The sequence below is a fragment of the Triticum urartu genome, chromosome 4A (genome assembly GCF_056163025.1).
Source record: "Triticum urartu cultivar PI428250 chromosome 4A, HENAU_Tu73, whole genome shotgun sequence".
Taxonomy (NCBI): Eukaryota; Viridiplantae; Streptophyta; class Magnoliopsida; order Poales; family Poaceae; genus Triticum; species Triticum urartu.
This window is the reverse complement of record NC_141876.1, coordinates 97,540,806-97,555,319: the sequence shown is the minus strand read 5'-3', so window position 1 is coordinate 97,555,319 and position 14,514 is coordinate 97,540,806. Positions and strand designations below refer to the sequence as shown.

The following is a 14,514-nucleotide window of genomic DNA, read 5'->3' as shown; positions in this document are numbered from 1 at the left end:
TTTGGAGTGACTCTTTGTTGCATGTTGAGGGATACTTATGTGATCCAATTATGATATTATTGTTGAGGGAACTTACACTAGCGAAAGTATGAACCCTAGGCCTTATTTCCTATCATTGCAATACCGTTTATGCTCACTTTTATCAGTCGTTACCTTGCTGTTTTTATATTTTCAGATTACAAATACTATTATCTCTATCCATATACCACTTGTATCACCATCTCTTCGTCGAACTAGTGCACCTATACAATTTGCCATTGTATTGGGTGTGTTGGGGACACAAGAGACTTTTTGTTATTTGGTTGCAGGGTTGCTTGAGAGAGACCATCTTCATCCTATGCCTCCTACGGATTGATAAACCTTAGGCCATCCACTTGAGGAAAATTTGCTACTGTCCTACAAACCTCTGCACTTGGAGGCCCAACAACGTCTACAAGAAGAAGGTTGTGTAGTAGACATCAGAGACCCCTCCTTCCTGAAGTCGCTCGACCAATCGACCACTCGACCATACAAGAATGCACTCGACCTATTGAAGACCAGGAGTCATCTGGAATGGCAACGGGCGAGCGTTCACTCTGTAATCTTTAAGGCATTTAAGACTGCCGTTACCAGTAACGCCTCATCTTTATGTACATTTGATAACCCACAAGTATATGGGATCGCAGCAGTTTTCGAGGGTAGAGTATTCAACCCAAATTTATTGATTCTACACAAGGGGAGCCAAAGAATATTCTCAGGTATTAGCAGCTGAGTTGTCAATTAAACCACACCTGGAAACTTAATATCTGCAGCAAAGTATTTAGTAGCAAAGTAATATGATAGTAGTGGTAACGGTAGCCAAAGGTAACGATAGCAAAAGTAATGTTTTTGGTATTTTGTAGTGATGATAGCAATAGCAACGCAAAAGTAAATAAGCGAAGATCAATATATGGGAAGCTCGTAGGCAATGGGTCAGTGATAGAGAATTATGCCGGATGTGGTTCATCATGTAACAGTCATAACCTAGGGTGACACAGAACTAGCTCCAATTCATCAATGTAATGTAGGCATGTATTCCGAATATAGTCATACATGCTTATGGAAAAGAACTTGCATGACATATTTTGTCCTACCCTCCCATGGCAGCGAGGTCCTAATGGAAACTAAGGGATATTAAGGCCTCCTTTTAATAGAGTACCGGACTAAAGCATTAACACATAGTGAATACATAACTCCTCAAACTACGGTCATCACAGGGAGTGGTCCCGATTATTGTCACTTCGGGGTTGCCGGATCATAACTGTAACGCCCGAATAATTAAGCTACAGTAATTCCCTGTTAATGATGCCACGTCACCAGGATTACTGTTGTCGATGTCGCGATGGTTCAAAAATGATTCAAATTCAAATTTAAAATAAAATCAAACAGTAAAAGTTATCAAACTTTAAAACTAAAATGTTCGCATTATTCAATAATTCCCCTGATCAGTTGTCATGTTGAACCCAACCTTATTTAACCCACCAATTAATCCCCAGGAATTTATAAAGTGGTCCGAGAGCAAATAAAATAACTTTTTCAAAATAAGCAAATATTTATACAATTCCAATTGACCTCAACCTTTGTATGTCATTCCAAAATATTGTGAATTATTTAAGTGACAAGTTTTATGATGAATAAAATTCAATTGGTATTTAAAAGAAGTGCCAAACTGTGGTGAATAAAAAAACAGAGAATAAATAGAGGCAAAAAAATAAACAAATGGGGGAAACCTAACTACTGTACACTTGAAGCCCAAAGGGCCAGTACCTAACCTAGCCCACCAGGAGGTTTCCTACTACCTCCTGTTCACAGGAGACGCGCCCGCGGCGTCAATGGACGGATCGGCCACGTGCCGGCCATCGAGCGACGCACCGGCGTCCTACAAGGTCGTCTCAACCCCCTGCAAACCCTAGCACGCCAGAACCCCCTTATCTTGCCCCTTTTCTCGATCTGGACGAACCCGAACCACCCGTAGCCATGGCGTCGCCGTCCGCGTAACCACCGGCCACCCCGTGTTGCACCATCGCGTCCCGGACGTCTCGCACCTTCGTCTTCGTTGCCCACGCCATCGGAGCAAAGCCGTGGAGTTGTTCCCCGTCGCACGCATCTTCTTCCTCCCCGCGGTCGGCACGCATCACCGGTCGATCCCCTGCCACCGCAGCGTCCCCGTCTCCGTCAAGCCCTTCACTGCACCCGATGTAAGCTGCCGCCCCTTCCCCCCTTTCCTTCGCTTGATTCCATCGCCGTAACCACCCACATTCGGCAAGGTCGCCATGGCCATACCTCATGCTTGTGTCGCACACGTCCTACTCCTACCACGCCTGCCGTGGACCTCTGGCCGCGTCCGACCGCGCGCGCCACACCCAGGGCGCACCCGTTTGCAGCCACCTCACCCGTGCCATCGCATGACCTCGCCTTTCCTCTACTGCTGCTCGGACGCCTTCCCTCGCTGCGGCGTCCCTGCCCGACGCCCGCCGCCCGCGCCCAACCCGGCTGCCCCGCTGCAGCCGCGGCTTACCCCAGTCGCGTGCTCTGTCATGTCGGGTCGCAGCCGCCGGAGCCATGGCCGCGCTCACCCATGTGCCACTGCTCGTGCTGCGGCCGTCCTGCGCCTCGCCTGACCGTGCCGCTCCAGCCTTGCATCCGCGGCAGCCCTCCCCCGCGGGGCCGCTTGCTCCTGACCACCGGACGCGCGCGCCTCCGCAGCCTCCCGCCCACGCTCGGCCTTGCCTCCGCCTCTGCCTGCCGCTAGCTCCGGCAACACGACCCGGGACGGATCCGGCCGTGCGCGGCGTTGCCTGGCCGCGTCCGCGCCATGCCGCTGACTGCTGCTACTTTGCTGAACTTACTACTGCTGCTTGCTCCGCCACAGAGCTACCGCTTGTACTAATACTGATGAGTACTGTAGCTATGGCTAGCTTTATGAATATTGCATTGATTAGCCCTTTGTACAACCCCTAAACATAGATTAAATAATTGTTAACAGGTCCAACAAAAATATGGGTAGGTAGTATGCTTGACAAACTTCATTTTATCCCACTGGACTAAATCCATTTGATGCATGTATTAAATACTATGAAAATCACAAAATGCTATCTTTTGTTAACAGAAAACAGTTTTAACCTCTAGCACTCTGTGTGGGGGCTGTATGTGTGTGGTGTGTGGCCGGCCCTTGTTTAACTAGTATAGCTTAGGATTAAAATTAGTGGTAAGTTAGTCTAATAGTAGATGACATGTGGACCCATTGTTAGTTTAAAAAAAAGCAATTTTAGGAGGAATGTCTAAGTCAATGCCATGTGGCCCCCTACACTATTCATTTATTGACCAATCAATTGTTGACTGGGTCAACCCAGCCCCAACACCTTGGCTACCATAGCATCAGGGGACAAAAGTATTTTACTGATTAATTTCAAAATAAGAATAAATTCTAGAAAATAAAATAAACTTTAGAAATTCATATAAAATAATTCGTAACTCGAATGAAAATACTTTGTACATGAAAGTTTCTCAGGACGACGAGACGAATCCAGATACGCAACCCGTTCGTCTGCCACACATTCCTAGCATAGCGAACACGCAACTTTCTCCCTCCGTTTCATCTGTCCGAAAACGCAAAACACCAGGGGTATTTTCTCGGATGTTTTCCCCCTTCACCGTTATCACCTCATACCGCGTTAGGGCACACCTAGCACCGTTACTTGTCATGTCATGCATCGATATACATCTGTTTGTTTAATATTTATTATTTCTCCCCCCTCTTCTCTCGCTAGACACCAAGACCGACGCTGCTGCTACCCATTACAACTACGGTGTTGACGACCCCTCTCTCTTGTCAGAGCAACCAGGCAAGCCCCCCTCTTTGATCACCAGATATCGCCTATTCTTCTCTTTACTGCTTGCATTAGAGTTAGTGTAGCATGTTACTGCTTTCCGTTAATCCTATCCTGATGCATAGCCTGTCCTTGCTACTATTGTTGTTACCTTTACCTGCAATCCTAATGCTTAGTATAGGATGCTAGTTTATCATCAGTGGCCTTACATTCTTGTCCGTCTGCCATGCTATACTATCGGGCCGTGATCACTCGGGAGGTGATCACGGGTATATACTATATACTTTATACATGATACATGTGATGACTAAAGTCGGGATGGCTCGAAGAGTACCCGCGGTTGATTCGTGAATTAGGGGCTGGAAGGACATACTTTCCCGACGGCCCTCTGTGTGGATCTTGGCGAAGCGACAGGGCAGGTTGAGACCACCTAGGAGAGAGGTGGGCCTGGCCCTGGTCGGCGTTCATAGTTATTTCAAGATAACACGTTTAACGAGATCTTAGTATTTGATCTGAGTCTGGCCACTGGCCTATACGCACTAACCATCTACGCGGGGACAGTTATGGGCACTCGACGTCGTGGTATCAGCCGAAGCCTTCGTGACGTCAGTGACTGAGCGGCGCGCGCCGGATTGGACCGTAAGCCTGCTCTTGTATTAAGAGGGCTAGTTCTGCTTCCGGCCGCGTTTGCAACGTGCAGGTGTGCAAAGGGTGATGGGCCCAGACCCCTGTGTCATAGGATTTAGACCGGCGTGCTGACCTCTCTGTTGTGCCTAGGTAGGGTTGCGACGTGTTGATCTTTCGAGGCCGGGCATGACCCAGAAAAGTGTGTCTGGACAAAGGGGATCGAGCGTGTTGGGAAATGTGATGCACCCCTGCAGGGAAGTTAATCTATTCGAATAGCCGTGATCTTCGGTAACAGGATGACTTGGAGTTGTACCTTGACCTTATGACAACTAAAACCAGATACTTAATAAAACACACCCTTCCAAGTGCCAGATACAACCGGTGATCGCTCTCTCACAGGGCGACGAGGGGAGGATCATCGGTTAAGATTATGCTATGCGATGCTACTTGGTGAACTTACCATCTACTCTCTTCTCCTGCTGCAAGATGGAGGTTACCAGAAGCGTAGTCTTCGAAAGGGCTAGCTATCCCCCTCTTATTCCGGCATTCTGCAGTTCAGTCCACATATGATACCCCTTTTTCATTTGATACCAATGCATACATATGTAGTGTAGCTCCTTGCTTGCGAGTACTTTGGATGAGTACTCACGGTTGCTTTTCTCCCCCTTTTCCCCTTTCCTATACCCGATTGCTGCGACCAGACGTTGGAGCCCAGGAGGCAGACGTCACTGTCGACGACGACTCCTACTACATTGGAGGTGCCTACTACTACATGCAGCCTGCTGACGACGACCAGGAGTAGTTTAGGAGGATCCCAAGTAGGAGGCATGCGCCTCTTTCGATCTGTATCCCAGTTTGTGCTAGCCTTCTTAAGGCAAACTTGTTTAACTTATGTCTGTACTCAGATATTGTTACTTCCGCTGACTCGTCTATGATCGATCTCTTATATTCGAGCCCTCGAGGCGCCTGGCTTGTAATATGATGCTTGTATGACCTATTTTATTTGTAGAGTTGTGTTGTGATATCTTCTCGTGAGTCCCTGATCTTGATCATACACATTTGCGTGTATGATTAGTGTACTGTCAAATCGAGGGCGTCACAATAACACATAGTAGGTGACTATAGACTTGCAAGATAGGATAAATAAGTCACATATATTCATGAAAACATAATAGGTTCAGATCTGAAATCATGGCACTCGGACCCTAGTGACAAGCATTAAGCATACCAAAGTCATGGCAACATCAATCTCAGAACATAGTGGATACTAGGGATCAAACCCTAACAAAACTAACTCGATTACATGATAAATCTCATCCAACCCATCACTGTCTAGCAAGCCTATGATGGAATTACTCATGCACGGCGGTGAGCATCATGAAATTGGTGATGGAGGATGGTTGATGATGACGACGGCGACGGATTCCCCTCTCTGGAGCCCCGATCGGACTCCGGATCAGCCCTCCCGGGAGGTTTTAGGGCTTGGCGGCAGCTCCGTATCGTAAAACGAGATGAATCCTTCTCTCTTATTTTTTTCTCCCCGAAAGTGAATATATAGACTTGGAGTCGAGGTCAGAGGAGCTTCAGGGGGGCCCATGAGGTAGGGGGCGCGCCCCCACCCTCGTTGCTAGGGTGTGGCCCCCCTGGTCTTCATCTTTTGCAAGGATTTTTTATTATTTTCAAAGAGACGTTCCGTGAAGTTTCAGTTCATTCCGAGAACTTTTGTTTCTGCACATAAATAATACCATGGTAATTCTGCTAAAAACAACGTCAGTCCAGGTTAGTTCCATTCAAATCATGTAAGTTAGAGTCTAAAAGAAGGGCAAATGTGTTCGGAAAAGTAGATACGACGGAGACGTATCAACATTGAACCCACTTAAACCTTTTCTTGTCCTCAAGCAATTCAGTTGATAAACTGAAAGTGATAAAGAAAAACTTTTACAAACTCTATTTGCTCTTGTTATTGCAAATATGTAAAGCCAGCATTCAAGTTTTCAGCAAAGATTATGAACTAACCATATTCACAATAACACGCAGGTCTCATGTTTACTCATATCAATGGCATAATCAACTACCGAGCAATAATAATAAAACTCGGATGAAAACACTTTCTCAAAACAATCATAATATGATATAACAAGATGGTATCTCGCTAGCCCTTTCTAAGACCGCAAAGCATAAATGCAGAGCACTTTTAAAGATCAAGGACTGACTAGACATTGTAATTCATGGTAAAAGAGATCCAGTCAAGTCATACTCAATGTAAACTAAGCAGTAATGAATGCAAATGACAGAGGTTCTCTCCAATGGGTGCTTTTTAATAAGAGGAGGATGACTCAACATAAAAGTAAATAGATAGGCCCTTTGTAGAGGGAACAGGGATTTGTAGAGGTGCCAGAGCTCGGTTTCGAAATAGAGATGAATAATATTTTAAGCGTTATACTTTCATTGTCAACATAACAACCAAGAGATGGCAATATCTTCCATGCTACACACATTACAGGCGGTTCCCAAACAGAATGGTAAAGTTTATACTCCCCCTCCACCAACAAGCATTAATCCATGGCTTGCTCGAAACAACGAGTGCCTTCAACTAGCAACAGTCCCAGGGGGAGTTTTGTTTGCAATTATTTTGATTTAGTGTGCATAAAGCATGGGACTGGGCATCCCGGTGACCAGCCATTTTCTCATGAGTGAGGAGCGGAGTCCACTCCTCTTGAGAATAACCCGCCTAACATGGAAGATACGGACAGCCCTAGTTGATACATGAGCTATTCGAGCATACAAAATAGAATGTTTATTTGAAGGTTTAGAGGTTGGCACATACAAATTTACATGGAACGGCAGGTAGATACCGCATATAGGAAGGTATAGTGGACTCATATGGCGTGACTTTGGGGTTTATGGAATTGGATGCACAAGCAGTATTCGCGCTTAGTACAGGTGAAGGCTAGCAAAAGACTGGGAAGCAACCAACTAGAGAGCGACAACAGCCATGAACATGCATTAAAGTCAATGAACATTGAGTGCAAGCATGAGTAGGATATAATCCACCAGGAACATAAATATCATGAAGCCTATGTTGATTTTGTTTCAACTACATGCGTGAACATGTGCCAAGTCAAGTCACTTAAATCATTCAAAAGAGGATACCACCCCATCATACCACATCACAACAATTTTAATAGCATGTTGGCATGCAAGGTAAATCATTATAAGCTCCTAGCTAATTAAGCATGGCATAAGCAACTATAATCTCTAATTGTCATTGTAAACATGTTTATTCATAATAGGCTGAATCAGGACCGATGAACTAATCATATTTACAAAAACAAGAGAGGTCGAGTTAATACCAGCTTCTCTCATCTCAGTCAGTCCATCATATATCGTCATAATTGCCTTTCACTTGCACGACCGAATGATGTGAATAATGATAATAGTGCATGTGCATTGGACTAAGCTGGAATCTGTAAGCATTCAATAAACAGGAGAAGACAAGGCAACATGGGCTCTTTTGTCAGGTCAACAATAATGCGTATAAGAGCCACTTTAACAATTTAATCATGGTCTTCTCCTATCGACCCCCAAAGAAAAGAAAAGAAATAAAACTATTTACACGGGAAAGCTTCCAACAAGCAAAAGAAGAACATGAAATCTTTTTGGGATTTATTTTTAATTACTACTATAAACATGGAAATTAAGCTGATTAAAGGCTACAACTAACTTTTTTGTTTTTCTTAAGGTTTATCAAACACACAAGAAGAAAGCAAGAAAAAAAAATAAACTACCATGGATAATACAATGAAAAAGTATGAGCACCGACATCTAGCAATGAGTGTGTGAACATGAATGTAATGTCGGTGAGAAATACATACACCCCCAAGCTTAGGCTTTTGGCCTAAGTTGGTCTATGGCCACGGCTAGCCTAGAGGATATCCAAAATAATAGTTGGGGTCATACTGAGATGAAGAAGACTCTGATTGCCACTGGTTGGCAATCATCTCCGGATCCCACAGGTAATTAGACTGTCGTGGAGGATCAAACTGTGGTTCCAACTCTAGCTCTGTGGCTGATGTAGGGTTCCGGTAAGCGTGAATGTCCTCTGGTGAGACGAGGTACTGGCCTATAGATAAATCAAACAAGGAAGGAGCAGGCAAGGTGATAGTCTCAGGATGACGTTTATCAAAGAACAATTTGTATTTCAGCTCCCCTTCCCTATTCTTTGTAATAAAATCATGCGCTACCATACTCTTATAATCTAAATAAACAGTAGGCAACAATTTTTATTCTTTTTCATAGTGCCTAATAGGTATGTTATAGTGTGCAGCAAGGCGTGAAGTATAGATACCACCAAAGATGGGTACTTTTGTACGGTTCAGACTTAACCGTTTAGCAATAATACCTCCCATACTAACAGTGTCATCACGAAATAAGCCATGGAACAAAATAAAAATATCAGGAACACTAAGGTTTCCACAGTTTACGCGATCAATTAAGCAACGACTAGCAAATATTGCAAAGTAGCGTAAAACAGAAAAATGTATGCTAGTGATTCTTGCATCGGAAATGTAACATCCCAAATTGTTATACACTAGATCATCATTGCATATCATATTTATTGCATTTTGGTTGATCCTAGAATTTTTTTCGCAACTCAAGGACCCTGGAGAGAGTTGGGGATTTCGTTATTTTCATATTTGAGTTTTCTCAAATTTTGAAAATAGGATCATTTGATTTTACTTATTTTATCTTCAATTATTTTTATTACAAAAATATGAGAGAGGGAATAAAATGACTTTCCCAAAATAAAGAAATATTGAGGATTTAATAAAAAAATCAAATAAGATTTTATTTGGTTTTATTTGCTATTTTATTTGAATTTAGGAAAAAAGCGTGTTTTTCAAAATTGCATTTAGGCCCCAAATAAATGTTCATCCTGTGCGGCTTGATTTTAGATGCCGGGGAAAATTTATTTCGGGATTTTTGGAGTCCGTTTAGTAGTCCTTTTGTTTTTTTCCGAGCGTAAGTGTATAAACTAATCATGGTTAGTCGTGTCCCCGGTTATGGACATCTTGAGTATCTAGTACCTGGATTATCATGTGAATCTCAACATGTTACTCTAAAGATTAATTTTGTTGGGTTTGTTTAATGATGATGTTTAATTGGGATTGAGAATGCTGTCAACCATTCTCAATGTTTAACAACCACCATAATAGTTAAATAAATTTATTCCTTTGTAGTAGGGAAAAATTGGCTTTACGAAAAACTGTAACCATAGAGCTTTCCACCAGCCAAATATGCATATAGTATAGCTGTTTCATTCCATTATTCCCTATGTGTTACATTGCCAGCATATTCCATGTGCTGACCCGTTTTCGGGCTACAACGTTAATGTTGCAGACTTTTCAGACGACGATTAAGGAGTTTTAGGTCGTGGTTCTATACTCAGTGATGCCGTTGGAGTTGATGGACTCACTTATCTTCCAAGCCTTCCGTTGTTATCGTTATTAGATGGCCTTAAGCCATTTTTATTGTAATAAGTTATCTTTGGAGACACTCGATGTAATAACGGTGTGATTGCTACTCTGCTATAAATCCTTCAGATACTGTGTGGTGTCAGCATTACTGATCTAGGGATGACACCGAAGCACAGAGATTGGACCATTTGAGGTCTGGTCGCTACAGGAAACCTTCCTAGTTTCCCTTACAGTGATAGTGTCAATAAACCCATCCACATGTTTACGATGTGGTTCCTCTAAGCTACCCTCGAAAGGTATTTTGCAAACCCTGCAAAATTCATACAATGACATTCTCTTAACCACATCATATAAATGAAACTCTATTGAAGGAGGTGATTCCTTAGGATAATAGTAGAAGTTTTGCATAAAAGTATTGGTGAGTAAGAGATATTGTTTGCGTTGGTCGCGGAGGAAGTCGGTGAGGCCTGCATTCTTAGCCAATTCATAAAAATCCTCATAAATCCCGGTTGCTCTCAAGAAATCATCGGAGGGCCATTCACACGGCCAAACCTCTGCGGTGCAAGGCAGATTATATTTGGGTGTCTGTGCCTCTTTATTTTTCTTTTCCTTTGAGCTTCGTCTCGATGAGCCCCTCAAAAATCTCTTCATTATTTTCTGAAAAATTCTGAAATTTTTAGTAACTTCAAAATAAAAGTAAATCAGACTCAACAAAATTGGTAGCAACTACTCCTACAAGTGCCTAGAGCCTATATCATGCATCAAAACTACTTTTGACCATATAAATTTGACATGCAAGCTCAAGAACAGGGTCACCTAAGCAGCAAAAATATGCAATGAATAAAGCACTAGAACAAAAACTAATTGGACCAATGGAGCAGTCACATATCAAGGAACAACCCCCCAAGCAGTTTTGTGAGAGGTGCTTTGAGCAAGGAGATCGAGAATCGCAGCAAAATGAGCTAGGACTCGTGCTTGAGCTGGATATTCGTGTTTGTGGGAGGAAGAAGGAGTGTGTGGGTGCAGGAATAAGTGGAGGGGGGCCACCGTGGGCCCACGAGGAAGGGGGCGCGCCCAGGGGGTAGGGCGCGCGCTCCACCCTCGTGGCCAGGTGGATGCCCCCCCACAGCTGTGTTCTCAGTGCCAAATATTCTCAAATATTTCAGAAAAAATCATATTTAAATTTCAGGGCATTTGGAGAACTTTTATTTTCAGGGTATTTTTATATTGCACGGATAATTCAGATAACAGACAGAAAATACTATTTTTATTTTATTTAATATAAATAACAGAAAGTAAAAAGGGGGTACAGAAGGTTGTGCTTTCTAACTTCATCCATCTCATGATCATCAAAAGGAATCCATTAACAAGGTTGATCAAGTCTTGTTAACAAACTCATTCCGAATAACATGGAACCGGAGAAATTTCGAATAACACTAAGTTACATCAACGGGGATATGCACATCCCCAATAATAAGAATATCATATTTCTTCTTGACAGTAGGAAGAGGAAATTCAAAACCTCCAAAAATAATCGATGGAATTTTTCCAATAGAATTGATACTGTAGACTTGAGGTTGTTTCCTCGGAAAGTGTACCGTATGCTCATTACCATTAACATGAAAAGTGACATTGCCTTTGTTGCAATCAATAACATCCCATGGAGTATTCAAAAAGGGTCTTCCAAGAATAATGGACATACTATCGTCCTCGGGAATATTAAGAATAACAAAGTCCTTTAAAATAGTAACGTTTGCAACCACAACAGGCACATCCTCACAAATACCTACAGGTATAGCAGTTGATTTATCAGCCATTTGCAAATATATTTCAGTAGGTGTCAACTTATTTAAATCAAGTCTACGATATAAAGAGAGAGGCATAACACTAACACCGGCTCCAAGATCACATAAAGCAGTTTTAACATAGTTTTTTTTAATGGAGCATGGTATAGTGGGTACTCCTGGATCTCCAAGTTTCTTTGGTATTCCACCCTTAGAAGTATAATTAGCAAGCATAAACATTCATTTTGAGCATATCAGTTAATCGCATACGCAAAAAGATAGGTCTAATCATTTCAGCAAAGCGCTCAAAGTCATAGGAAAATGTATAAGTCATGAAGAAAGCAATATCAACATACTAAACGATCGTGTGCTAAGCTAACGGAATGGGTCATGTCAATCACATAATTCTCCTAATGATGTGATCCCGTTAATCAAATGATAACTCATGTCTATGGTTAGGAAACATAACCATCTTTGATCAACGAGCTAGTCAAGTAGAGGCATACTAGTGACACTCTGTTTGTCTATGTATTCACACATGTATTATGTTTCCGGTTAATACAATTCTAGCATGAATAATAAACATTTATCATGATATAGGGAAATAAATAATAACTTTATTATTGCCTCTAGGGCATATTTCCTTCAGTCTCCCACTTGCACTAGAGTCAATAATCTAGATTACACTGTAATGATTCTAACACCCATGGAGCCTTGCTGCTGATCATGTTTTTCTCATGGAAGAGGCTTAGTCAACGGGTCTGCAACATTCAGATCCATATGTATCTTGCAAATTTCTATGTCTCCCACCTGGACTAAATCCCGGATGGATTTGAAGCATCTCTTGATGTGCTTGGTTCTCTTGTGAAATCTGGATTCCTTCGCCAAGGCAATTGCTCCAGTATTGTCACAAAAGATTTTCCTTGGACCCGATGCACTAGGTATGACACCTAGATCAGATATGAACTCCTTCATCCAGACTCCTTCATTTGCTGCTTCCGAAGCAGCTATGTACTCCGCTTCACACGTAGATCCCGCCACGATGCTTTGTTTAGAACTGCACCAACTGACAGCTCCACCGTTCAATGTAAACACGTATCCGGTTTGCGATTTAGAATCGTCCGGATCAGTGTCAAAGCTTGCATCAACGTAACCATTTACGATGAGCTCTTTGTCACCTCCATAAACGAGAAACATATCCTTAGTCCTTTTCAGGTATTTCAGGATGTTCTTGACCGCTGTCCAGTGATCCACTCCTGGATTACTTTGGTACCTCCCTACTAGACTTATAGCAAGGCACACATCAGGTCTGGTACACAGCATTGCATACATGATAGAGCCTATGGCTGAAGCATAGGGAACATCTTTCATTTTCTCTCTATCTTCTGCAGTGGTCGGGCATTGAGTCTTACTCAACTTCACACCTTATAAGACAGGCAAGAACCCTTTCTTTGCTTGATCCATTTTGAACTTCTTCAAAACTTTGTCAAGGTATGTGCTTTGTGAAAGTCCAATTAAGCGTCTTGATCTATCTCTATAGATCTTAATGCCCAATATATAAGCAGCTTCACCGAGGTCTTTCATTGAAAAACTCTTATTCAAGTATCCCTTTATGCTATCCAGAAATTCTATATCATTTCCAATCAGTAATATGTCGTCCACATATAATATCAGAAATGCTACAGAGCTCCCCCTCACTTTCTTGTAAGTACAGGCTTCTCCAGAAGTCTGTACAAAACCAAATGCTTTGATCACACTATCAAAGCGTTTATTCCAACTCCGAGAGGCTTGCACCAGTCCATAAATGGATCACTGTAGCTTGCACACTTTGTTAGCTCCCTTTGGATAGACAAAACCTTCCGGTTGTATCATATACAATTCTTCTTCCAGAAATCCATTCAGGAATGCAGTTTTGACATCCATCTTCCATATTTCATAATCATAAAATGCGGCAATTGCTAACATGATTCGGACAGACTTAAGCATCGCTACGGGTGAGAAGGTCCCATCGTAGTCAATCCCTTGAACTTGTCGAAACCCTTTCGCAACAAGTCAAGCTTTGTAGACAGTAACATTACCGTCAGCGTCAGTCTTCTTCTTGAAGATCCATTTATTCTCAATTGCTTGCCGATCATCGGGCAAGTCAACCAAAGTCCACACTTTGTTCTCATACATGGATCCCATATCAGATTTCATGGCCTCAAGCCATTTTGAGGAATCTGGGCTCACCATCGCTTCTTCATAGTTCGTAGGTTCATCATGGTCTAGTAACATGACTTCTAGAACAGGATTGTCGTACCATTCTGGTGCGGATCTTACTCTGGTTGATCTACGAGGTTCAGTAACAACTTGATCTAAAGTTTCATGATCATCATCATTAACTTCCTCACTAATTGGTGTAGGCGTCACAAGAATAGATTTCTATGATGAGCTACTTTCCAATGAGGGAGCAGGTACAGTTACCTCATCAAGTTCTACTTTCCTCCCACTCACTTCTTTCGAGAGAAACTCCTTCTCTAGAAAGGATCCATTCTTAGCAACGAATGTCTTGCCCTCGGATCTGTGATAGAAGGTGTACCCAACAATCTCCTTTGGGTATCCTATGAAGACACATTTCTCCGATTTGGGTTCGAGCTTATCAGGTTGAAGCTTTTTCACATAAGCATCGCAGCCCCAAACTTTCAGAAACGACAACTTTGGTTTCTTGCCAAACCATAGTTCATAAGGCGTCGTCTCAACGGATTTCGATGGTGCCCTATTTAACGTGAATGCGGTCGT

General features: G+C 42.6%; 1 long non-coding RNA gene across 1 annotated transcript; it reads left to right on the top strand.

Annotated features, from left to right (window-relative positions):
- Positions 1–1,938: 1,938 nt before the first annotated feature.
- LOC147974961 (uncharacterized) lies at positions 1,939–5,499 on the top strand. The gene is made up of 3 exons (XR_015602002.1): positions 1,939–2,216; positions 3,789–3,863; positions 5,177–5,499. It is a non-coding gene; the product is annotated as an uncharacterized LOC147974961 (long non-coding RNA).
- Positions 5,500–14,514: the final 9,015 nt, after the last annotated feature.